The following is a 27,337-nucleotide window of genomic DNA, read 5'->3' as shown; positions in this document are numbered from 1 at the left end:
CCAATCCTTCCTTCCTTGCATACACAGAGCCAGACAGAAGCTATAACCCGCAGGGAACACTTGGAGTGGGTGTGATTTAAACTGAAACCAACGACCCCACCAAGTGCACCTGAAGGAAGGCGGATCTAGCTTGACTCCAAAACAAAAGGCTAGACACAAGCTGCTAATCTGGCAGACCTCCGCACATAGCCTGAGAAGGGCATGACAGTTAGTAGGAGGCAGCATTTCACCAACATGGTGGAGCAGTATGTGTGCACATGCCTACACGTACTGAATGACGGGTCTGCCCCCTTCAACTTCTGGGTCTCCAAATTGGGCACATGGCCTGAGCTTGACCTTTACGCCTTGGAGGTGCTTGCCTGCTCTGAAGCCAGTGTATTATCTGAACGTGTGTTTAGCACGGCAAGGGGAGTCATTACAGACAGACGCAGCCGCCTGTCCACAGCCAATGTGGACAAGCTCACGTTCATTAAAATGAACCAGGCATGGATCCCACAGGACTTGTCCGTACCTTGTGCAGAATAGACATGTATACCTGCCTTAACCAGCCATTGTTATACTGCAGCGCAATTGCTCTTTCTTGTATTTTGGATATTTCATACTCTTTTGGAGTGTACCCTAATTTAATTTTTTTTAATTAAAACCAGTGTTGGCTACCTCCACCTACACCGCTACTTCCACCGCCTCCTCAAACTTCTACTCCATTATTTGTACATTTTATTTGTACGTATTTTATTTTATGTCATTTCACTACTTTGTCAGTTACATTTTTGGGTGTGATATACCACTGCTATAACTATTAGACCGCTAAAAAAAATATATATATATTTGTCAGTTACATTTTCTGGTGAAATTCACCAATTTTTGGGTGTGATGTACCACTGCTATAACTATTAGACAGGTAAAAAAATATATATAAATTTGTCTATTACATTTTTGGGTGAAATTCACAAATTTTTGGGTGTAATATACCCCTCCTTTACCTATTTGACAGCTTAATAAATTTCAATAATTTTTCTTTTACATTTTCAGGTGACAATAAACAATTTATTTCTGTCATAGACCCTTGCTCTACCAAGTAGACAGGTTAATAAATATCTGTAATTTTTATGTTACATTCTTGGGTTGACATTTTACAATTTTAGACGTGAATAAACCCCTGCTCTGCATAGGTGACAGGGAATAAAATTTCAGAAATTCTTTTTTAATTGATGCGCGCCACCTCCTTTCATTCAATGCTTAAACTTTAACAAGTTGTACCACATTTGTGCTTTAATTATGTGTCCCACATTTCCGCTTTACTCTTTTGGCGCACATTTGCGCTTCGATAATGTGTCCCACATTTCCGCTTTACTCTTTTGGCCCACATTTGCGCTTCGATAATGTGTCCCACATTTCCGCTTTACTCTTCTGGCCCACATTTGCGCTTCGATAATGTGTCCCACATTTCCGCTTTACTCTTTTGGCCCACATTTGCGCTTCAATAATGTGTCCCAGGTGACATTTTTCTAATTTCGCCGGATAGAAACCCCTGCTCTGCATAGTTGACAGGGAATAAAATTTAAGAAATTCTTCATTAATTGATGCGCGCCACATCCTTTCATTCAATGCTTAAACTTTAAAAAGTTGTCCCACTTTTACGCATTAATACTTTGTCCCATATTTCCGCTATATAATTTTAAATTTGAAAAAATGAATCCTCCCATGGATGTGGCCTCTCTTTCTCATGCTCCCTCCTCGGCCTGGAACCCTGATTCCCCGCCACCCGTGATCACCATGGTAGGCGCTTAAAAGAACATCGCAAGTTGATAGAGCAGATATCAAATTGGATCGTGAACATCACGGGGATGTGCGACATGGTGGGGCAGTAAGTATGCACACGCTTACACGAACTGACTGACAGGGGTCAGCCCCTGCAACCTCTGGGTCTCCAAATTGGGCACATGGCGTGAGCTTGCCCTTTACCCCTTGGAGGTGCTGGCCTGCCCTGCAGCCAGTGTATTGTCTGAACGTGTGTTTAGCACGACTGGAGGGGGGATATCACAGGTTATATTTCCCAATGTTTTGGGGTGTACCCTAATTTAAAAAAATAAAAATACATTTAAAACAAAAAAGCAGTGTAGGCTACCTCCTCCTCCTTCACCGCCACTTCCACCTACACCGCCACATCCACCGCCTCCTCAACCTCCTACTCCATATGGACCTCGTCATCCTAGATCAAAATTATTATTTTTTATTTTTACGTATTTTATGTTATTTAAAGTCATATCCCTATCCACATTTGTTTGCAGAGCACTTGCCATGCTCTTCAGCACATTTTGATGCCATTTGCAGCCCTCTAGCCCTTTCCATGACATTTTTACAGACATTTTAGTGCTCAAAAGTTCGGGTCCCCATTGGCTTCAATGGGGTTCGGGTTCAGGGTCAAATTCGGGTCAAGTTCGGGTCCCGAACTCAAACTTTTTTGTGAAGGTCGGTCGAACCCGAACATTCAGGTGTCCGCTCAACTCTACTCATTAAATATTACATGGTAGGAATGAACCGTTAAGGGGGCAAGAGCCATTTGTCTCTGATAAGATATATTACAACATTTTTTATATTCATCTCTACTACCGAGTTATGCAATTCTGTTGAAAGGTTAGTTACCATGTGATGCAGCATGTCAGGGGCCAGAAGCTGCTTACCTTTCCAGTTTCACATTTCCTCTCTACATTGATCATGTAGATAAATAGGCAGGGGAAATTGAGGACTGTGCATATATAATTGACTATACAGTGCTCTCTATGATTTGGCCAAATGATTCAGGACCACTCTGCCAAAAAATTAAGGAGATAACTTAGGGAGGCTGAATGGGAGCAGGATTAGCTTCAGAAACTGTGCAACTTAAGAGCGAACAATGCTGACAGAGGGCTTTGTGTACACATGAAAACTTCTACTAAGCACAGCCCTATAGGCTTATTCAAAAGACTAGATCTGTGTATGATGCATGAAAATGACTAAAGAGAAACCTAATTTGTTGACATAATAAAGTCCCAGCAAAATTTTTATTGGTTGTGACTAAATGTGTACAGAACTAACATTCCACTATGCATCCTGTGGGTGCCACATCTGCAGTAAGCCGGATTGGGGCAGATGCACACTGGCGCAATATTAATAGTTCTTAGTTTGTGACGCCAATTGCAGCTTGCGCAGGTACTGTAGCAGGGCCCTTTAAGATGTTATAACTCACATACCAGGTGAGGAATGCCAGAGGGGGATAATATCTCTGTATAGTAGGTATTGTGTCAACGGTGTCTCCTACCTGGGTACGGCTGGACTCCTGGATCCTGGCTCACATGCAATAAATTTGAGTGTGGTCAGTAGGAGTAATTGAGGAATGAATGCAATCCAGACAGGAGATATAATCCAACTCGTCTTTACTTAATGGGTGCAGCATAAATCCATACAAGTTACAGCAATAGTCCTTTGGGTCCCAGCAGGTATTGGCAATATGTGGCAGGAATCAATATCTATTCTGCTTCTATTCATATGCCTAGTAGAACTGGCAGGTATCTATCTTCTGCTCTGTCTGTAGTCTGCTTGGTGTGGGCCTGACTAGCTGAAGGAGGTATTTGGCTTCTCCTGGTCTTTGGATTAAGCACTCACAGTTCTGCTCGCAGGGAATGGCTTCCTGGAGATCTGTAGATCTGGAGGTGGCTGCTTGCTTGTCAACCAGCACTGAGGTAGATAATTCAGGCTGGGAAGAGGGATCCTGGGGCCTCAGCCGAGGTCTGGATCCTAGGTTGGGATCCCTGTGTCTGGGAGCTCCAGCTAACACAGCCTTCCCCAAGGAGGGGGCTGGTACACACTGGATCTAACTGGTTTCTTCCCTCCCTTGCTGCAGGGCGTGGGACCAGCCCACTTCTGCTCCTAGAAGAGGGGGAGCTAAACACTGGAATGAACTATTCCAGTCTAGCTATACTAAACTGAACTGAACACATTGCTACCACCTGCTGGTGTACATGGAAAATTACAGCAATAATATGAAACAGGCATGGAAATACATATCATGGCAATGCACAGTTAGATTACACTAGATGGAAATACACATATACACCTGACATTATTGTAGCAGGGATACAGAAGTTTAGTGACATACTTCAGGATATTACATATCTAGTGCCAAAAACGATGACATCTTTGACATCTATAATGGTCGGCATCATGAGTCTTCCATATAGTGATTCAGAGCTGCTTGGCTGGGTGGAACACTTGTTTAAGCTATAAGATTATGAGATAAATCATGGTAATTTATTTATTTTTGCATCAACTCTTAGATTTATGCAGTTAAGCTTCTCCAAAACACCACCTTCTTGAGAAGAGCACATTGATACAGTCCAGATTTTTTTTTTTTTGTGATTGAGTTCCAGTTTCCTTATATCTTATATGTGCCGACTCTCCTGCTTGAAAGGATCATTCCTTTGTTTTTAAGTCTCATTGTATATGGATACTGCTGATTTCTAATAGTTGGTTGCATCTTTGAATTTTTGTCAGTGGAAATATTATCCACTATGGTTATTAAGAATAAACCACACATCAAATGGCTATAAACCACAAGAATCTTGTAGGGCAATGTTGTAAATGTGATGTTTTGTGTTATTAAAAAACTTTTCTAATGCATGAAATTCCCGGTAGACTAATAAGCAATCTTAATTATCCAACTAATGATACAACCAATACACTGTGTCAAATTGCTGAAGCATTTGTTTTGACAGACTTAAAATCTGTAATTAAAGTAATATTTTATTTATCTGCTTCATTGGATAAAATTGTTTTGAGGAAATATTGAAATGACAAAAGCTCTATAAACAATAATGAGTATTATTACATTAATTATAAAAATTCCATTTCCTTTGCAATATAGTTTAGGGAAGAAATGAAGGGTGTAATAACCCTACATAACAGTAAACCAATGCAATTAGGCATTTTATTCTTAAAAATATATGCAGTATGTTTATAACTGCTCATGTCATATTGTATTTCTTTTTATCTAATTGTGATGCTTTATTACCCATTATTGTCTGAAAAGAACATTGTTTGCTGAGGTGCTATCAAAAATAATATAAATGAACATCCGCAAAAAAGATCCTATCGTTCATGTTGCCATTCATTTGAGCAAATATTTACTTGTGTCAAGGTCATTAACCTGTTAGTTTTGTATTATAGGCTTGACTTTTTTTCTCTCATTATTTTGATCCCCGCATTTCATAAGCCATATTTTTTTTTTTTTAGATATACAGTACTTGAAACAGTTAAGCCGAACTGGTGGGGATGCGATTTCATCTCCCAAATGTCTAGACGTGAACCAAAGAAAATATATTACTTCGGATCCTTGTTACCAAAGGGTCTCAATGCAGAACTGGAAATCTTTGTGCTCCTCTAAAGGGGGTGAGGGTACGGATCGGTGCTATGCTATATATCAGTGCACTGACGCATCCTGCGACTTCCCCTCACCCTTATCCTTCAATGAAGTTTTCTTCTTCTCTATGAAGATTTTATTTTTGTTTTTATTATCCATATGTAGTATATTATCATTTGATTGTATATTATTTGGAATTATGTAATAGTAAAAAGTTAACAAATTACACACAGATTCAAACTATAAAATCAGCATAGCATCATTCACATAGTGCATTTTAATATGTTACTATAAACATTATTCATGGTGATCCGGTATACAAGTCGGATCTCATTTGCAATGACATATACAATGCTTTTACTAAATTACGGAACTGCAGAGTGTTATGCCATGTAATAATTATGTACTATGTTACTATGTTACTAATAAAGCATCAAAACGCATCATGTGAATTATGTTTCATTTAATGTATCAGCGGCACTGCTGCTATTTGCCCCACAAACACCCCGTGTTGCAAGACGCAGCAACCAACGGCCCAGCATGTGCAGACAGATTCGCGTGGTGCTCAGCGAAGCAGGTTCAAGCAGACACTTGGTATAATCATGGTAGTAGATAAAAAGATTTGCGGCACTCACCACTGTCTTCAGAATACTTCAATACTTTATTTCATGCAAATATGAAGAAGTTCGCAGGCTGGGGAGCGGAATGACTCTTCAGTGTTGATCGGCGGTCATTCCGCTCCCCAGCCTGCGAACTTCTTCATATTTGCATGAAATAAAGCATTGAAGTATTCTCAAGACAGTGGTGAGTGCCACAAATCTTTTTATCTACTACCATGATTATGTTTCATTTAACACTAATAATCCAGCCTAGGTCGATCCGGATCACAGATTGAGCCCTAACAATCTGTGCCAAGTTAATCCGGCCCAAAGGTTGGATTCCACTTGAACTAGTTTAAAAAGGAGGTTCTAGCATCTAATTCAGATTTTGCACCACTGAGGAAGGAAACACGTGTTCCGAAACACGTATGGTGGCGGTTTCATGTGGGCAGTGTGGATGGTGATTTATCGCTGATACAGCGAGGAGAATTATCAGCTTAATTCGACATTCCAGAGATCTCAGAGCGCATGCGCGGGGAGAAGCATAGGGGAAAATGGCACAGCTGAGAACCACACGAGAGGCTGGAAGGAAGATCAGCCTGAAAACCATATAAGGTCGTGAGTAACATAGACCATAGTTACACTTGAGTGTGGATCAGAATAAGTGTCCTCCAAGCACAACTTATATATTTGGATCATTTTGTGATATGCAAGCATGGACTTGATGAACATTATATTAGCACACACATGGAAATGAATTGCAACCTAGTGATTTGATCCAAATAGACACGCAAATATAGTGTCATAAATTATATGGACAGATCTCAACCTATTCATATCAAGCAATTGAATCAAGTGAAACAAAATAATATACCACCTAATTACATGCCTAAAACTAAGTAACAGTATATAAAAACTGCATTTATTATATTTTATAAAACTAGATATGCGTGAGCTCCGCATTAAATTGGGACCAAGTTTATTAACCTAATATAAGGACTTTTATTACATAGAATTGTATTTGGGGATTGTTATTTTAAGACTGGGTGAATAGGTGAATGTGTGAACAGGGTCAAATTCATGACTCCAATACTTACTATTAAGCAGGGAAGAAGCTCTTAGCGCATATAATTGATCAAATATATGTTGGGCCCATCTACCAGACGTCAAGGTAGCTTCTTATCAGATGGGACCTACTCTACATTGTTGCCTGGTAGCTTGCACCTGCGATTGTCTCTGGAGGTGCTGTTCCGCTTTTTTGTATGTATGTATAATAGAGGAATAGGCATCCTCTTTGGAACTTAGCACTCCCCGCCCACCCCACCCCCTGGTGCTTTTAATCAGAGTAACAATGGAGCTGGACACTCCGTGTTAGAGTAGGTCCCATTTGATAAGAAGCTACCTTGACGTCTGGTAGATGGGCCCGACATATATTTGATCAATTATATGCGCTAAGAGCTTCTTCCCTGCTTAATAGTAAGTATTGGAGTCATGTATTTGACCCTGTTCACACATTCACCTGTTCACCCAGTCTTAGTGTGTTTAGTAGTGTGCTGCTACTTTTTAGTTTTTCTACATTGTTGGCTGGTAGCTTGCACCTGCGATTGTCTCTGGAGGTGCTGTTCCGCTTTTTTTGTATATATATATATATATATATATATATATATATATATATATATATATAGCATCAATGAAGTAAAAGCACCTGCAAATTACTGTGAGACAGCCATATTTATTATAAAATTTTTTTTTTTGCTTTTCCATCAAAATAGCCATATGAGGGTTTGTTTTGGTTCCAAAGTATATTTTATTGAGGAATAACAAAAGGTATGGTTATACAACCAAAAACAATATTGCAGAGCTGCACCTCATGCAGGAGGCGATTAATGATAGGCATGTGAATTTATGCATGTAGTCTCAAGCAACCAGGAACTGGTGAGCAAGAGAGCAATAAAATAATAGTAGTAGTGTAGTGTCCCACTAGGTAGGCATGGGCACTACACAAGGGTCAATTGGTTCACGTGTTACTTCTGCTCACAAGGGACAGTAATATTAAATTTAACTATGTACTTTAATGTATTTTCTATGTGCTTTTATATGCAATGTTTCCCCTGTGTCATGCATAGCAGGCCTATTAGGGTGTAGTTAGGCATCCTAGACACTAGAGGGAGATAGAGAGCCCCTAGTATAAATGTTCAGGCCCAGACAGGGAGGAGTTAGGTCATAGTCAGGAGTCTGTGGAGACAGAAGTGAGAAGGCACCAGCCAGAGATATGCTGAGGGCCTCCTCCTGACATGCAGCTTGATAGCCCTGGCTGCTAGCTACGTCCAGGAGGCTAGTGAAGAACTCTAGCCTGCCTGTAGATAAAGTGAGCCTCAGTTAGCTCAGAAGACACCCCAGTAGTAGGAGTGCACCTCCTGGGAGAAACCTGCAGTCATCTATTTAATTCGGCAGAGAATCCAGCTAATCAGCAAAGGTACTGTAATAATAAAGCAAGTGCCAATACTGGAGGAAGAATTCATATACCAAGGATTTAAGCCAGCAATTAGGCATCCGGGCCTTGGGATCCAGCCAGCTAGAATAGCTGTGGGGATAGAGCAGCATTGCACTGCAAAGCATTAAATGTATACCCTCCAAGTATCTTGCAAGATTGAAACCTGCTGTGCTGTGAAGTAAACCTGCTGTGCATTTGTATTATAAAGAACTGCATCATTATCATCTACTGCAACTGTCTGTATAAAGTTGGACTGTTTCCTAAAGTAAAGCAACGTTTGGTTTACCACCTGTGTACTCCATTAATCCTCCTGCAAATCGGTGTGCCACCGTTACAGGCACTGGCGTCACGATTCTTAAAGGGACCTTGCCTCAGGCACTCAAAACACCTGCAACATCCAGGGCACCTCACCCAACATCAGGCCAGGTCTCTCCATACAGAGTGTTCCCCAGAGGAACTTGTGTCTACCTCTCATTCACTGCCGCATGCCTGCCCAGGGTTCTCCTCCAAAAAGTGAGTAACCCTCGATTGCTCATAACCGTGACCTCACTGTCACTATACCCTGCAGGTCTGGCGTGCTGCAGTAGCAACAACAAAATCAAAGGATTCACAAAAAAAAAAAGAAAACATGGTATCCTGTTAAAAGTAAGGCTTTTTGGAATTCTTAGCCACATGAAGGGGACATATGCTGCAGGCAGAATGTACCCCAGGGTTCTTGGAGTATACATTATAGGGGGTCAAAAACATGTAACCAACTTTATAATGACAAGTAGAGTATCCTATGAGAAGTGTGGGAGGAGGTCAGCCACGGCTGCCAGAGTTTCGAGTAAGATTCCATCTTATCCTCTATAGTGGCTGCAATTTTTTCGTATATGGCCATGCTATCCATCCGGTGCACAACTTCAGAAAGACAGAGGGCGGTGGATCGCCATTTGGCCGCTACGTGGATGCGCGCAGCAAGCAGAAAGTGTTGGGCCAATTTAAATGGGGCGTATTTTAATCTTACAGGCTTATCTCCGAGGAGACAAACCGATGGGGTCTTATGGAAATTGGTGCCTAAAATGTCCAACCAAAACGAGCTTGATATAGGGCATACTCACCATATATGGAACATTGATCCAATAGCGCTGCAGCCTCGGAAACAAAGATTTAAAACGGATGGATATATATGATGTAGCCTTTCGGGTACTAAATAGGCCCTGTGGAGGACCTTAAGGGAAGTTTCCACCAGGTATATTTGTCAACTGCCCCTAGTTATGGTTTCACAATACGTGTGCCATCTAGCTAAGGACATTGAGCAGTGGATGTCCTCCTCCCACTTTAACATAAAGGGCAACTTGATATCACCGGATGGAGTATTTAACCAACAATAGAGAAGAGATATCAGTCCTACTCTTCTAAAAGAATACAAGATGAAACGTTCAAAAGGAGAGCAGGAAATGGATGAGTCAGTCCCCACAATGGACCGCCACAGGACAAGATCTGGATCAGTCTATAGCTTTCAGATGTGGGAATAGAATATTTAGACCTTAACTGATCTGCAGATGGTAATTTACCAGCAATAACGAAGTCGTGCAATTTTGTCAAGTGGTTGGTGGACCACCATGAGAAACCTCTCATGTCCATCCCAGGTGGAAAGGCCGGGTTAGTCAGTAGAGGAGTGAGGGGAGCGGGTCTGGATTGGAGGCCAGCCGTAAAATGGACCGATCGCCATAGTTGGATAGCGTAGAAAGGCAATAGGGCCTTAGATTTTAGGTCAGTAGGGATAGGTTTTGTATCCCAAAACAATGAAGGCCAGGAAAATGGGGCAATTATGTACGTTTCCAATGGACCAAAAGAAGCTGTGCTAGGCAAGCTGCTTTGTAATATTTTATGAAATTGGGGACTGAAAGTCCGCCTAATCGCTGAATGGAGAAACATAACTTCCAGTTTAATCCTCGGCCTTCGACGTGCCAAGATGAAAGAGGAGAGGTCTCTATGTAGTCGATGTAGATCAGCTATGGTGACTGGGATGGGTAAGGTTCTGATTCATAGTGTTGATCGCGAATATTCGAATTGCAAATTTTAATCGCGAATATCGGCACTTTGAGAATTCGCGAATATTTAGAATATAGCAAAATATATTCGGAATCGCGAATATTTAATTTTTTCTGAGGAGGGGAATGTAGTTCGATTTGTATATATTGGACAGTTGTGAGGTGAGGAATATTCCCAGATAGGATAATTTGTTAGGACAGGTGTGGAAACCAAATTCCCTTTCAATCAGGGCAACAGTATTGGCAGGGAGTATTACAATGAAGGGAGTATTACAATGAAGGACCTCAGACTTAGAAGGGTTAATTTTCAGGCCAGAAGCCCTAGAGAATTCCGGTAGGAAAATATTGAGGTTGGGAAGGGAGACAGCTGGGTTGGCGATTGTAAGGATCATATCATCCGCAAATAAGTTCAGTTTTAGTTCCTTGGTCCCAATTGTAATGCCAGTGATATTGGGATCTTGCCGTATGAGGGCAGCTAACGGCTCAATCACTAGGGCAAAGAGGGCTGGAGACAAGGGACATCCTTGTCTCGTGCCTCTTCCAATGTTAACAGGAGAGGGGGAGGTTGAGGGTAATTTTAGAAAGGCTGTACTCTGTGAGTAGAGAGTCGCTAGCGCTTGGACAAAGGGGCCATGAAAACCCATAGTTTTAAGGACTGCTAGCAGATATTCCCAAGAGAGACAGTCAAAGGCATTTTCTATGTCTAGTGAAGGTAAGGTTACAGGACTTTGATACTGATGTGACCAAAAGATAACATTGAGAATTTTGCGAACATTATCAGGGGCTTCCCTTTGCGGGATAAAACCAACCTGATCGGGATGGATCAAGAGTGGAAGTAGAAGGTTTAGTCTGTTAGCTAGAATTGATTTAAAGATCTTTGCATCAAGCTTTAGTAAAGAAATCGGTCTATAATTAGCTGGGGACAAAGGATTCTTGTTAGGTTTGGGGATACTGTAACTGTTATAAGAGTGTCCAGGAATTCATCTGGCATTGCATTACCCTGGAGGAGATGGTAACAATAGGTTCTTATGTGTGAAATGAGGATTGGGGAGAATTTCTTAAAGTAGGGGTGCAGTCAGGCCGTCTGGCCCAGGGGCCTTTCCTAATTTCAGGTTTTAAGGGTCATCTCAACTTCTTCAGTTGATACTTCCCTATTGAGCTGAAGAAGAGCGTCATAGGTAAGTTTAGGGAGGTTAGCTTTGGAAATGAAGGCGTCAGTTAGTGCGGGCATTTAAAGGGGTTTCGGTGCTTATAAAGGGCTTGATAAAAATCATGGAAGGTCCTATATATATGGTTAGGATTACTAGTGACTTGGCCTTCTTTTGTTTGAATCCGCAGGACTTGGTTAATGCGTTGCTGGGATTTGAGCTTCCTAGCCAATAATTTATAAGGATTATTGGCCCATTTATAATACTTAGCTTTAGTCCAGCGTAAGGCTTTTTCAGTCCTATTTGACAATATGGAGTCTAGTTGCAACTTAGTGGTTTTGATGGCCTCTTGAAGGTATAAGGATGGGTGTTGTTGGTGAGCGTGGACTAGTCTAGCTAGCTTAGACTCTAATTGGGACTGTGCCTGACCTCTATCCTTTTTCTTCTTTGACCCAATAACTATTAGTCTACTTCTCATAACAAAAACTAGAGAGTGGTGTTATGGGTATGCGTCCTACTGAACTATCAAATAAATATATATGGGGAAGGACGCTTAAACAAAAGCTTATTATAATGTCTCAATAAAATATAGGGGTGTCTACCCAAACTGCACAAAGCAGGTGATTGAAACGTCACTGATTTATGGGACCAACCATCATAATAACCACACTGGTGAAGGTGGAACTGCACAGGAGCAGAATGATCGGTGGGTCCCACAAACTAAAACCCACCAACACTAGGGGGCAAATCACCACAGGGTCCTGGGTGTGAGACCTGGGTGAAGTACTGTACAGCTGGATACCTGGTACCAAGTGTAGCACCAGATATCACCACTAACAGTGGATGTCAGCGCGCAGACATCCACTGCACTGACACAATACAGGTGCAGGACTGAGACAGGGTAAGAGCTGCTCACTCTGACTGATGTGTCAAGACTCAGAGCACCGATTCCCCTGACACAGTCCTATATAATCAATGCTCAACGCGTTTCCATGCACTAAAGGTGCACTTCATCAGGAGCAACATGCACCGTAACTGGAGCCCACAGCCTCTAATATGGATGTTCACTTGAGGCTGTGACAAGGAGGCAGATGTAGAGTGACCTGCCTATAACCGACTTCCTCTAGTGTGAGGGACGGTATCGTCACTGGAACCTACGGTCCTGCCTAAGCCGTCCACCTCTAGATTGAGGGGCAGCGTGCTGGTGTGCAAACAAATCGGCACTGTAATGGCCGCGAAGCGGCTCACAGAACGCCGAGATTCAAAGGGTGAAATCCAGCCCCGCCGGACACCCCCCCGCATGACAGCCAATCGGCTCGGTAAAGGATCAACCAATTGCTGAACAGCGGGTGGAGCTACATCGGTCCCGGGGAAAGCGCAATGCGCCGCAGTCAGAGAGGAGAACTTCACTTGATGTGCTGGTCCTGTGGGGGGGGGGGGGGGGTGATAGAGTTTTGTTCCAGGAGTTTGTTGCAGCCCTGAATATTAATCCACTATTTTTCACGTCTGAGATCGATTTCAAAATAATTTCCTTTTTGGATCTCACCATTTCACTGGATGCATTTGGTCATATCATCACCAATGTGTTCAGGAAGCCCACGGCTACCAACAACTTGTTAAAATGGGAGAGTGGGCCTCCTTTGGCCCTGAAAAGAGGGATTCCGAAGGGACAATATTTAAGGGTGAGGAGGAATTGTTCTCAACTTGGTGATTTCAGGGTGGCTCTGAGAGATCTTCAACAGAGGTTCCGGTGTCGTGGTTATCCACAGCGATGCTTCAGACAGGCGTATCAACATTCACTAAGCGCCAATAGGGATCTTCTGTTGTCCCCCAAAAAGAGGGAGGTCGGTGACAATGTCAGAATTAATGGCACGTACGATACTGCCCATGAGGCTGTACATCAAGTCCTCCTTGAACATTGGGATATACTTAAATCTAATCTTGACATTGGTAACATGATCCGACCCAGACCATCTGTCACCTATCGGCGTAGCAACAACTTATGAGATATGTTGACACATAGTCTTTACCTAAGTCCTAAACCACAGTCCTGGTTGCGCAGTTCCCTTACAGGGACATTTCCCTGTGGATCTTGCAAGTTCTGTGGTTTTATAGACAAGACCAAGAGTTTTGCCAACAGCACATCAGATAAGACCTATTTTATTAGATCATTTTTCAACTGCAAGTCGGTTGGTGTTATCTATCTGATGACATGTGTTTGTGGCATCAAATATGTTGGCAAAACCATTAGGGAACTCAGGCGACGCATAGGGGAACATGTTATGGACATTACGAACCTGAAAGACACCCCTATTGCATGCCATGTGTCTGAGTGTCACAGTGGCAGAACGTCATCGGTTAAGTTTCAGGCGATTGATTCTGTAAAGATGTCATCAAGGCGCGGTGATTGTGACCGCATCATTTTGCAGAAAGAGGAGCAATGGATTTTTTCTTTAAACACTATCAAACCTTCTGGCCTCAATGATGCCATTTCTTTTGTAACATTTATATGAACATATACTGGCTCCATATATGCCTATGTTATTCATGATCAATTAAGTAGTGGCATCTCCTGACGTTCCTTGGTTCCCTAGGGTGTTGTGTCAACACTCGTTCTCCGTTTCCTCTATTCTGATCTTATTCCACTGATTATGTATAGTTTTTAGGTATTGATACCGCGATGGCATGTTCATACAGAGCCGCCGTGAAGTTCTCCTCTCTGACTGCGGCACATTGCGCTTTGCCCGGGACCGATGTAGCTCCGCCCGCTGTTCAGCCATTGGTTGATCCTTTACCGAGCCTCCTGGCCAGATTGGCTGTCATGCGGTGGGTGTGTCCGGCGGGGCGGGGTTTCACCCTTTGAATATCGCCGTTCTGTGAGCCTCTTCGCGGCCATTACAGGGCTGATTTGTTTGCACACCAGCACGCTGCCCTTCAATCTAGAAGTGGACGGCTTAGGCAGGACTGTAGGTTCCAGTGACGATACCGTGCCTCACACTAGAGGAAGTCGGTTATAGGCAGGTCACTCTACATCTGCCTCCGTGTCACAGCCTCAAGTGAACATCCATATTAGAGGCTGTGGGCTCCAGTTACGGTGCATGTTGCTCCTGATGAAGTGCACCTTTAGTGCATGGAAACGCGTTGAGCATTGATTATATAGGACTGTGTCAGGGGAATCGGTGCTCTTGACACATCATTCAGAGTCAGCGGTTCTTACCCTGTCTCAGTCCTGCACCTGTATTGTGTTAGTGCAGTGGATGTCTGCGCGCTGACATCCACTGTTAGTGGTGATATCTGGTGCTACACTTGGTACCAGGTATCCAGCTGTACAGTACTTCACCCAGGTCTCACACCCAGGACCCTGTGGTGATTTGCCCCCTAGTGTTGGTGTGTTTTAGTTTGTGGGACCCACCGATTATTCTTCTCCTGTGCAGTTCCACCTTCACCAGTGTGGTTATTATGATGGTTGGTCCCATAAATCTGTGACGTTTCAATTAGCTGCTTTGTGCAGTTTGGGTAGACACCCCTATATTTTATTGAGACATTATAATAAAGCTTTTGCTATTTTGTTTTAGCGTCCTTCCCCATATATATTTATTTACCTCTGATTAAAGCCTTATAGGCTAACCATACACAGTGCGGAGAGGAATCAGGCGTTGTGTTCTCGGTGAAGAAATTGGTCAATTCAGTGGAAATCTGAATCTGGACTGCAGGGTCTGAGAGAAGAGCTTCATTGAGGCGCCAGGAAAAGGGAAGCGACTTTCTAGGCTTGAAGTCAAAAACAGAAAAAACAACATCATGGTCAGACCAGGCTGAGACAATATGTGTAACGGTCACGTACACACACACACAGGGGGAAGGGAAGTGACCACTGCGCTCCACCCTTACCCCTGGCCCTGCCTACTTGCCTCGCGAGTCCTAATGACAGGGGACAACTGGACGGCAATCCCTAACTTGGAGTAAGTGCAGGGATGACAGACAGACAAACAACAGGACGTGAACGGACCGAGTCAATACCAGGAAAGCTGCAAAGTACAAATGGAGCAAGCAGAGAATTGTCAGGAGAAGCCGGGGTCATAAATACCAGGAGAGCAGAGAAGTACAAGAGGAGTCCTAAGAGAGTAGTCAGGTGGGAGCCGAGGTCACAATACCAGGACGGATGCGCAGTACAGGAGGATCAGGCAAAAGGATGGTCAAGGAACAGGATCAGGTAAGTATTCAGCAGTCCAACAAATACCAGGAACCTAGAAATTAACAGGCAACCTGTAGCCAGCAGGCTGCCTGTATTTATAGTGGGGAGTGAGGATCATGTGACGTGGCCAGCGTCACATGACCGACAGACCAACCAGTCGAGCACCGAGTGATCAGCTCGGCACTCAAGGCAGACTTAGGAGCAAGGAGCCACCCAGCTAGTAAAGCCGCCCTGGGAATGAGGTCAAACACAGAACCTCATTCCAAAAGCTAAGCAACAGTTCTGCGGGCAATGGGGGACCGAGTGCACCTTCGGAACCCCGTGACAGTACCCCCCCTTTTACGAGGGGCCACCGAACCCAAGACTTCAGGCGATGGCTTTTCAGGGTGTTCTAAATGAAATTTACGAACAAGTCTAGGAGCATGAACCTCCCTGGCAGGTACCCAAGATCTCTCTTCAGGTCCATACCCCTTCCAGTGAATCAGGTACTGCAAGGAATTACGCACTTTCCTGACATCCACTATTTTAGACACCACATACTCGACAGCATCATTAACAAGAACTGGCGGAGGCGAGGCTTTTGATGGTACTACCGGTTCAAAATATTTTTTAAGCAGAGATTTATGGAACACATTATGAATGTGGAATGACGCAGGCAGCTCCAACCTAAAAGATACCGGGTTAATCACTTCCGTGATCTTATATGGTCCAATAAAACGAGGAGCTAATTTTTTAGAAGTTACCTTGAGAGATAGATTCTTGGAGGACAACCATACTTTATCCCCAACCTGAAAGTTTACCCCCCTTGAACGTCTCCTATCGGCCTTGAGTTTTTGAGAACATTGAGCCTTTTCTAGGTTCAATTGAACCCGGCCCAAACTGTGCACAGTTCGGAGGAGAGTTTATCAGCTTCAGGGTTAGAGGAGGAGACGGACGACCCAGAATGAAAACGGGGATGAAAACCATGGTTACAAAAGAAAGGGGAGACCCCAGCAGAAGAATTGACACGGTTATTCAGAGCAAATTCAGCCAATGGAAGGAATTTGACCCATAATTGCTGGTCATCAGCAACATACAACCTCAGGAAATGTTCCACAGACTGATTAAGGCGTTCAGTCTGCCCATTACTCTCAGGATGGTAGGCGGAAGAAAAAGACAACAAAATTTTACATCTTTGACAGAAGGCTCTCCAGAATTTGGACACAAACTGCACACCCCTGTCCGAAACAATATTTTCCGGGATACCATGCAATCGAACAATTTCTTTCACAAAAATAGACGCCAGGGTTTTGGCATTCGGGAGTTTAGACAGGGGAATGAAATGGACCATCTTGCTAAACCTATCCACCACTACCCACACTACAGTCTTACCCTTCGCCAGCGGTAGGTCAGTTATAAAGTCCATCGAGATATGGGACCAGGGTCTACTGGGAATGGGTAGGGGTCGTAGGTTACCAGCAGGGCGAGTCCTAGGTGTCTTGGACCTGGCACAAACCTCACAGGCTGACACATAGGACTTGACATCCCTAGTTAGAGTGGGCCACCAATAAGATCTAGAAACCAGATCCTTAGTGCCCTCAACACCCGGATGTCCACAAAAGGCAGAATCGTGACACTCACCCAACAGCTGGAGACGAAATTGTACGGGAACAAACAACTTATCTGTTGGGGTGGATACCGGTGCCAGATGTTGTTCCGACCTAATGCGAGCCGAGATATCCTGGGTAAGAGCTGCTAAGAAGATTTTTGCTGGTAGGATGGATTCAGGTGGTACCTCAGTGGGTTGAAAAGCCTGGAAGCTCCGAGATAATGCGTCCGCCTTCACATTTTTACTTCCCGGCCTGAACGTGATAAAAAAATCAAAACGAGTAAAAAACAGAGCCCATCTGGCTTGACGGGGATTCAACCTCTTAGCAGACTCGAGAAACATAAGGTTTTTATGGTCAGTGACAACAGTTACACAATGCCTTGCCCCCTCCAGAAAATGCCTCCACTCCTCAAATGCCCATTTAATGGCCAGCAGCTCCCTATTCCCTATGTCGTAGTTTCTCTCCGTGGGAGAGAATTTCCTGGAGAAGAAGGCACATGGTCTCAGATTAGTGAGGCTGGCAGGACCTTGTGAAAGGACTGCTCCTGCGCCGTCCTCGGACGCATCCACCTCCACAATAAAAGGTTTCTCCTGATCAGGCTGGATCAGAATGGGAGCGCTACTGAATGCCTTTTTTAATTTTTCAAATGAAGAAATGGCCTCAGTAGACCAATTCTCCAAATCCGCCCCTTTCTTAGTAAGGTCGGTCAACGGTTTAGCAATTACGGAAAAATTCATAATAAATTTACGATAGTAATTGGCGAAACCTAAGAACCGTTGTAAGGCTTTTAAGGATGAAGGTCTTACCCATTCCTTAATTGCTAGTACCTTACCAGGATCCATCTTGAAGGCGTGAGGAGTCAGAACATGCCCTAGAAACAGAATCTCCTGCACACCAAAGACACATTTCTCTTGTTTAGCGGATAGCTGATTCTCCCTCAACACCTCTAATACTTGTCTAACATGAGACACATGGGATTCGAAGTCAGGAGAGAATATCAAAATGTCGTCAAGATAGACAATAACAAATTTACCTAAGAATTCCCTAAGAATGTCATTCATGAAGTTTTGGAACACAGCTGGGGCATTGCTGAGTCCAAAAGGCATCACCTGATATTCAAAGTGTCCTACCGGAGTATTGAACGCCGTCTTCCATTCGTCTCCCTCCTTGATTCGGATTAGATTGTATGCCCCTTTCAGGTCAATTTTGAAAAACCAGGTTGCCCCCAGGACCTGGTTAAATAAATCCGGAATCAATGGGAGGGAGTATCTATTCTGGACAGTGATTTTATTTAATATCCGGTAATCGATACATGGCCTAAGACCACCATATTTTTTCTTAACGAAGAAAAACCCCGCCCCCATAGGAGAGACAGAAGGTCTAATATGCCCTTTACCAAGGCTCTCCTTAATGTAATCTTCCATGGCCTTGCGTTCGGGCATAGAAAGATTATAAATTCGTCCTTTAGGAAACTTGGCCCCCTCTACTAGCTCTATGGTACAATCATAAGGTTTATGGGGGGGTAGAACCTCTGGGGTTGGTGATGAGAATACATCAGAATATTCTCTAACAACAGAGGGTAAAGTATCAGACTTTACTGAGACCCCAGCCTGTACCACGACCAGGCACGAGTCACACTTAGGCCCCCATCTCACCAACTCCCCATTGGACCAATCTATAGTGGGGTTATGTAGTCGGAGCCAAGGCAACCCTAGTACCACCTCAGCAGGTAGGTTCTCCTCTAAGGTCTCTGGAAGTTGATAACTGACCAGAAGATCCTTTAATTTATCAGACAGACCTGACCTGAACTGACTCTTCAGGGCTGGTTCGTTCCATCCTGAGGGGACACACCACCTTCTGAATTGGGTGCAATAATCCTCCGCTGGTAAATTGCCCTGAACCAGTGCCTTTAGAGCCGTCTCGGCTACTAGAGCCCTGTCTGGTTCATCATAGAGGGTACCTAGGGCCTGAAAGAACCCCTCCACAGAATATAAACAACTGGCGCCAGCAGGTAAAGAGAACACCCAGTCCTAGGGATCACCCTGTAATCGGGAAATGATAATGCCCACGCGTTGACTCTCGGGGCCAGAGGACACTGGGCGCAAACGGAAGTAAAGTTTACAACTCTCCTTAAAAGAGAGAAACTTCTTCCGGTCTCCAGAAAAGGTTTCTGGGAGCTTAATCTGGGGCTCAAAATGCGGACTGGAGTCCTGAGGAGTGGAAGAGCCTTGCCCTAACTCAAAAGAGCTGAGTTTTTCCCCTAACTCCTGCACCATCTGCGTCAGATTAGAGACATAGTCAGTCAGGGTCACCAGAGGATTCATAATACAGTGGTTATTGGGCCTGTTAATCTGTAACGGTCGCGTACACACACACACAGGGGGAAGGGAAGTGACCACTGCGCTCCACCCTTACCCCTGGCCCTGCCTACTTGCCTCGCGAGTCCTAATGACAGGGGACAACTGGACGGCAATCCCTAACTTGGAGTAAGTGCAGGGATGACAGACAGACAAACAACAGGACGTGAACGGACCGAGTCAATACCAGGAAAGCTGCAAAGTACAAATGGAGCAAGCAGAGAATTGTCAGGAGAAGCCGGGGTCATAAATACCAGGAGAGCAGAGAAGTACAAGAGGAGTCCTAAGAGAGTAGTCAGGTGGGAGCCAAGGTCACAATACCAGGACGGATGCGCAGTAAAGGAGGATCAGGCAAAAGGATGGTCAAGGAACAGGATCAGGTAAGTATTCAGCAGTCCAACAAATACCAGGAACCTAGAAATTAACAGGCAACCTGTAGCCAGCAGGCTGCCTGTATTTATAGTGGGGAGTGAGGATCATGTGACGTGGCCAGCGTCACATGACCGACAGACCAACCAGTCGAGCACCGAGTGATCAGCTCGGCGCTCAAGGCAGACTTAGGAGCAAGGAGCCACCCAGCTAGTAAAGCCGCCCTGGGAATGAGGTCAAACACAGAACCTCATTCCAAAAGCTAAGCAACAGTAGGAGTGAGGAGTAGTATGTGTATCCCCTAGCTGATCCATTATTTTCTCTCCAAGTGTCTTAGAGAGAGAGTTGGAGCATTGTGTCGCTAATGATCTGTTTTTGCTCTCTTGTGTGGTGTGAGACCGATGTGTGAGACCTGTCCAGAGTGGTGTTCAGTGCAAAATTGAAATCCCCACACCAAATAAGATACTGGTATTCTAAAGGTTCAATTATGTTAGCTAAATTCTTGAAAAAAATGAATGGGGTGCTCATTAGGGGAATAAGAGTTCACGACACAAATGGATGTATCGTGAAGGGTGCCTAAAATAATCAGATATCGGCCATCAGAGTCTGAATAGGTCTGTTTAACCTGGAAGGGGAAATTATTCTTAAAGAGAGTTACGGTACCACACCCCTTGTCTTGGATGTAGACGAAGCAGTATAGAATGTAGAATACTGAGGGGGACGAGGTGGTGGAGAATTGAGACTCCTGCAGGCAAACTATGTCTCCCACCGCCTCCTCCCACCCCCTCTGCTATCTTTCCTCAAAATCAGCATAATCATCTCCCCCTGTAGCATAATAGAAAGCATCAAAGGATACCATATAAAGACATTGTTATAGCTAGAACAAAGCAGAGTATAAAACAAAATAAGGAACTAAAACAACTCAGTAGGTCTGGAGTGGGGGTACCATAACCTTGGTCCCCCAGACCAGGAAACATAAGGCAACATGATAATCCTGGCACTGCAGGGCAACGATATTTTTCTAACAATATTGACCAGAGGGTATATCAAGGATAGTGACCAAAACGTGGAACCACCACCTCGAGAGACCCGGCCCTGAACCTTCTCAGGGTGTGGGAGGACTGTTAGGCTCCTTTGGCTCAGATCCTAACCATCAGATAAGTATGGTTCCAGGAGAACTGGAAGATATTGTATGATCAGTTCTGGGGTCCAACTCTGGATCCTGTCGATGGGCGTGCTTTGTTGGACCAAGATCTCATCGGTCTCGGGGTCCTCGGAGGTAGGGGCGCTTGTGTCTCCATAGGGATTCCCGCCTTGGATAGAGCTTCTTTACCTTCCTCAAAAGAGCGGACCGAATAGGTCCTGGAGCTGTGGGTAAAAGTCAGAGAGAAAGGAAAGCCCCATCGATAGCATATTTGGGCTTGTTGGAGGGCCAATGTAATAGGCTTCATATTTCTGCAGCGACTTAAAGTTGAGGGTGCCAAATCAGAAAATAGCTTTGCTGTGGGAGGAAGGCCCGGTAGTGATGATAGGTTGCGTACCGCTTAAAGAATCTTGTCACAGGCTTCCGGATAGTGGAGTTTCAGCACCATGTCCCTGGCAATGTCCGGATTCTTCGGAGTGCCCAGAGCCCTGTGTATTCTGTCAATACGGAACAGTGAGACGTCCTGTTGGGGCAGCAGGGTCTTAAAAAGCTCAGATGCTGTTTGATACAATGAGGTGAGAGTCTTTGGTACCCCTCGAATACGAAGGTTCGCCCTCCTGGAGCGGTTTTCTAGATCTTCCAATTTAAGTTCCAAGGCCTCTATTTGCGCTGCATGGGCATAGATATCATGCTGGTCCGCTGCTATAGCATCGACCATGCTTTCGGCCTTCGCTTCAACATCAGCAACAGAACATTTGTCTGATATTTTCAAATTGGTCTCTTGGTGGAGATGCAGAGGGCGAGGCTGGGGCCAGCGATTGGGATACTGGTACTCCCTGATTAGAGTCATCATTGGCGTCCGGGGTGGACGGGGTCGCCATTTTGGAAGCGGCCTGAAAGGCGAAGTTGGCCGGAATAGACTGGGATAGAGGCTGAGAAGTTAGCTGGGCACCCGATTTCTTGGTTTTAGTCATCTTCTTGATAGGCTAGAAGCTCTGGTCAATTCCCATGGAGCTGCTTCACATCCCTTCAGCAGTGGCGGGCACAGAGCTCACTCAGCGCACATCCTCCCTCGTGAACTTTGTGCATGCGCCCCAGGTTAATGTAGTTTTAAAGGGTATACATGAAACAGGTTATCTTTCCCTCCAGATTAGTGTGATGTTTCTTTTTCTTAGCTTTGTAGGGGATGTATCCGAAAAAGTCAAGGCTGTGCCTTTTATTAGGTATATAATGGTCTTGTGTGGCCCTCTCTCTCTCAGGAAAGGGTACTGAGGAAAAATAAAGGCTGTGCCTTTAAGGAAATGAAGCAGTGCTGCTGCTGTAATGATTTTTTCAAAGTCTGCTGTACTGGTAGAGGCATGTGAGGGCTAAAACCCTATGGAATATTAACTGGTTGGGGATGTGGAGTGGGCACCAGCCCAGGGTACTTAGCTGGGGGTCACTTACTGTGGGTCACTCACCCCTAGCGTGGATACGGTATACAGAAGGCACTGAGGACCTCTGCTCCTTCGTGGGATGACGCCCGAGAAGGAGAACGCCACCTCCAAGATGGCACCGCCGCTATGGTGACGATCCTCCTCTGATCCGGTGAGTAAGGGGAAGTAGGGGGAGAGCGCTGACCTGATGGAGCTTGGTCTCTGCTCAATCCCCTCCAAGTTCCGTTGGGGTCCAGAGATGGATCAGAGGGCCTCTGGCGTGGCGCTCCGGCGCTCGGGCCTCGCCGCGGCCGAAAATCAAGGCCGGGGATTCATTATAAATGATAGATTGCAATTGCCTTTATATTCATCCTCAGCTCAGCTCTCCTCTGGTGGACTTGAGAAATCTAGGGCAATCCAGGCCTTGTTAATTTTTATCTGAGTCAACCTGTTAGCATTGCCAGTGGACAAGGGGATACGCTTATTTGTTATGATGCCACCAGCAGCACTAAATACACGTTCAGAGAAAAACGCTGGCAGCAGGGCAGGCCAGCACCTCCAAGGCGTAGAGAGCAAGTTCGTGCCATCTAAAATGCGTATAACGCGAGGGTCGTGTTATCTAAAATGCGTATAACACGAGGGTCGCGGGAAAGGCAGCCTAACATGAATTCAGCCATGTGTGCCAGAGTACCAACAGGCAAGACGTCGATATCGACATCAGGATGACTCTCCACCTCCTCTATCTCCTCCTCCTCTTCTGCCCATCCACACTTAACAAATGGAATTAAAGTTCCATGGGTACAACCCTCTGTAGCAGAGGCAACTGTCTCCAGCTCCTCCTCCTCTTCATGGTCCAATTCGCGCTGAGAAGACAAACTGTGGGTGGTCTGGGTATCACCCTGTGTGATGTCCTCCCCCATTTCCTCGTCTGCCACATTCAGCGCGTTGTCCGTTTGAGTAGACATAGCAGTGGGATGGTTACGCTGATAATAGCGTTATCGCCACTAACCATCTGTGTGGATTCATCAAAGTTTTTAAAACCTCACACAGGTCTGACATCAATGCCCACTCCTCGCTCGTGAATAGTGGCAGTTGAGTCAAAAGGCGACGACCATGTTGCAGATGGTATTCTACAACTGCCCTCTGCTACTCACAAAGCCTGGACAATATGTAGAACGTAGAGTTCCAGCGCGTGCTCACGTCACACAACAGTCGGTGAGCTGGAAGCTGCAAACACTGCTGCAGCGTTGACAGGCTGGCTGAAGCTGTGGACGACTTGCGGAAATGGGCACACACGCGGCGCGCCTTCACTAGTAGCTCTGGCAAATTGTGGTATGTTTTGATAAACCGCTGAACCACTAAGTTTAAGACGTAGGCTAGGCATGGGATATGTGTTAGGTTGCCAAGCTCCAAAGTCGCCACCAAGTTACGGCCATTGTCAGACACAACTATGCCTGGTTGTAGGTTGAGTGGCGAGAGCCACAGCTCGATCTGGTCCCTTATACCCTGCCAAATCTCTGCGGCGGTGTGCTGTTTGTCCCCTAAGCAGATCAGCTTCAGCACGGCCTGTTAACGCTTACCCACAGCAGTGCTACAATGCTTTGAGCTAGCGACTGATGGCTGACTAGTGCTGGAGGTGGAAGTGGAGGAGGAGGCGGCGGAGGAGAAGTGGGGGTTGGAGCCAGTAACATATTGCTGGTGGAGACCCTGATGGACGTAGGGCACGCAATCCTGGGCGTGGGTATCACCTGTGCCATCCCTGGGTACGACTCACTCCCGGTCTCCACAACATTCACCTAGTGTGCGGTCAGGGAAATGTAGCGTTCCTGGCCACCAGCACTTGTCCACGAGTCCGTGGTTGAGTGGACCTTCTCAGTAACTGCGTTGGTCAGGGCACGGGTGATGTTCTGGGACACATGCTGGTGTAAGGCAGGCACGGCACACCGCGAAAAATAGTGGCGGCTGGGGACTGCGTACCAAGTGATTGCCGCCAACATCAGGCTGCAGAAGGCCTCAGTGTCCACAAGCCTAAAAAGCAACATTTCAAGGGCCAGTAATTTTGAAAGTTGGCAGTTTAGTGCTATGGCCTATGGGTGGGTGAGTATTTGCGCTTGTGTTCAAATGACTGTGTTATAGACATTTGGACGCTGCCCTGGGACAGGGAAGTGGATGTTGTTGCTGATGGTTCATGCGAAGGTCCAGGTGCAGGGCGAGAGGCATCCGGGGCTGCATCTTGGACAGGGGATTGGACAGCACATAACACAGGGGAAGAGGAGGCAGTGGTTTGACCCGCAGACCCAGATTGTGGACCCAGGCGTTCTGCCCACTTATTAGGGTGCTTGTATGCCATGTGGTGGATAATGCTGGAGGGGGTGAGGTTGCTAGTGTTCACGTCCCGGCTCATTTTGTTACGGCACAGGTTGCAAACTACCACTCTTTTGTCCTCTGCACTTTCCTAAAAAAAGCGCCATACTGCGGAAAACCTACACCTTGGCAAGGTTGATTTATGCATGGGGGTGCTCGGTGTAATGGTTGCGGGCCTGTTTTGTGTGGGTCGACTTCTCCTTTTTTCAACCCCACTGTGTCACAGTGAAGAGTTCCGGGACGCAGGGACGGCCGGGCGTGCTAGCGTCATCAGCGTGCCTGGTGTCGCCCGTTCCCGTGGCAACCGCATGAGGGCTGAGCGCCAAGCAGTTCACTCGGCGCTCGGCTGTATTGGAACTCAGGAGTCATGTGACGCTGGCCACGCCACATGACTCCTCTAGCGCCCTATTTAAACAGGCAATCTGCTGGCCACAGATTGCCTGTTATTAAGGTCCTTCCTGCCTTTATACTTACCTGGTTTGTTGGTCTCCTGAGTGTGTTGCTACTTCCCGTCTGTCTCATTCCTTGGTCTTGTCGTTCCCTCCTGGTTTTGACTTCGGCTTTCTCCCTGACGATCCTTCGTTTGCTCCTCTGGTAATTTGCTACTCTCTTGGTAATTGATTCGGCTTGTTTGACTTCGCTGTTGTACGTTTGTCTGTCTTCCCTGCACTTATCCTAGTTTAGGGTTTGTCGACCAGTTGTCCCTAGTCACTAGGACTTGCAAAGCAAGTAGGCAGGGACAGGGGTGCGGGTTGAACTCAGTGGTCACTTACCCACTCCCTGTGTGCGTGACACACTGCCTCTTCCAGCCTGTTGCGGTGCTGCGGATCCCTCCCCCTCTGTACTGCTGTCCTTGCTTGGCTTTTCACCTTCCCAAGTTGGGTCAGTGACTTCATTGTCCACCACCTCCTCTTCCACTTCCTCACTCTGTTCATCCTCCTGTCTTGACCTAACCACAACCTCAGTGAATGACAACTGTGTCTGTTCATCATCCACCTCTTGAGTGAATGATTGCCATTCACCACCGTCATCTTCTTGAGACTGTGAAGGCTCAAGAGGTTGGGAATCAGGGAACAATATCTCAAGTCCCTCTTCAAGTGTGCTGGGCACCAGGGCCAAATGTAATAGTGGCGCTGAAAAAAGTTCCTCGGAATATCAGAGTGTGGGATCACTCGTTTGGCAAGCAGTTATATTCTGGGTTTAAAAAAAATCACCCATTTTTGGTAAGACCCTACATCTGTGGCCTTTGCAGCATTTGTCATTGTTAAATACAAGCTTGAAATACTGCACTCATTTTCTGGGTTTAAAAAAGCACCCATTTTGGTGCGAGTAGGCGACAGAACCTTCAGTGAGTAGGCGACAGAACCTTCAGCGTTATTAGGTCGGGCCTAATGCGGCTCTACGAATGGTGAGGCCAGAACAAGTACAGGCGATAGTAGATTGGGTTGCTAATAGTGCCTGCAGTTACTTCCCATTGTCTCCCACCCAGTCTCCTGCTGAAAGAAAGATCAGTTAGGACCTGCAGCCAATGTCCATCAGTCTTTCACCCCCTTGAAAATCATCCAAGCAGTCTGAGCCCCAAGTCATGCAGTTTTGATGACTCTGCTAGCAGGGTTTCCCAGGGCCATCAACATAGCCCTTCCCCAGAAGTGGAAGAGATTGAGTTCACCGATGCCCAACCACTTATGTTTAAAGATGAGTACATGGGAGGACCACCGCAGCACATCTCGGATGATGACGAAACACAGGTGCCAACTGCTGTGGCTTTCTGTAATGTGCAGACCGACAAGGAGGGCAGGGGTGAAGACTGGGTGAAAGATGATGTGGAGGACGATGAGGTCCTCGACCCCACATGGAATCAAGGTCATGCGAGTGACCTGTGTAGTTCGGAGGAAGAGGCGGTGGTCGCACAGAGCCACCAACACAGCAGAAGAGCGCGCAGGGTGCAAAAGCGGAGCGGCCATCCCCTAGACAGTACGCCTGCTACTGCACAACGCAGCAAGGGACCGAGCACACCAAAGCCAGCTCCGAGGAGTTCCCTGGCGTGGCAGTTCTTCAGACAATGTGCTGACGATAAGACACGAGTGGTTTGCACGCTGTGCAATCAGATAATGAAGCGAGGCATAAACATTTTAAACCTGAGCACAGCCTGCATGAAAAGGCATCTAAGTGCAAAGCACAAGCTGCAGTGGAGTAGACACCTCAAAAACCAAGAAAGGTCTCTGGCTCCTC

This window comes from Bufo bufo, chromosome 2 (genome assembly GCF_905171765.1).
Source record: "Bufo bufo chromosome 2, aBufBuf1.1, whole genome shotgun sequence".
Taxonomy (NCBI): Eukaryota; Metazoa; Chordata; class Amphibia; order Anura; family Bufonidae; genus Bufo; species Bufo bufo.
Note: the sequence above shows the minus strand (reverse complement) of the source record.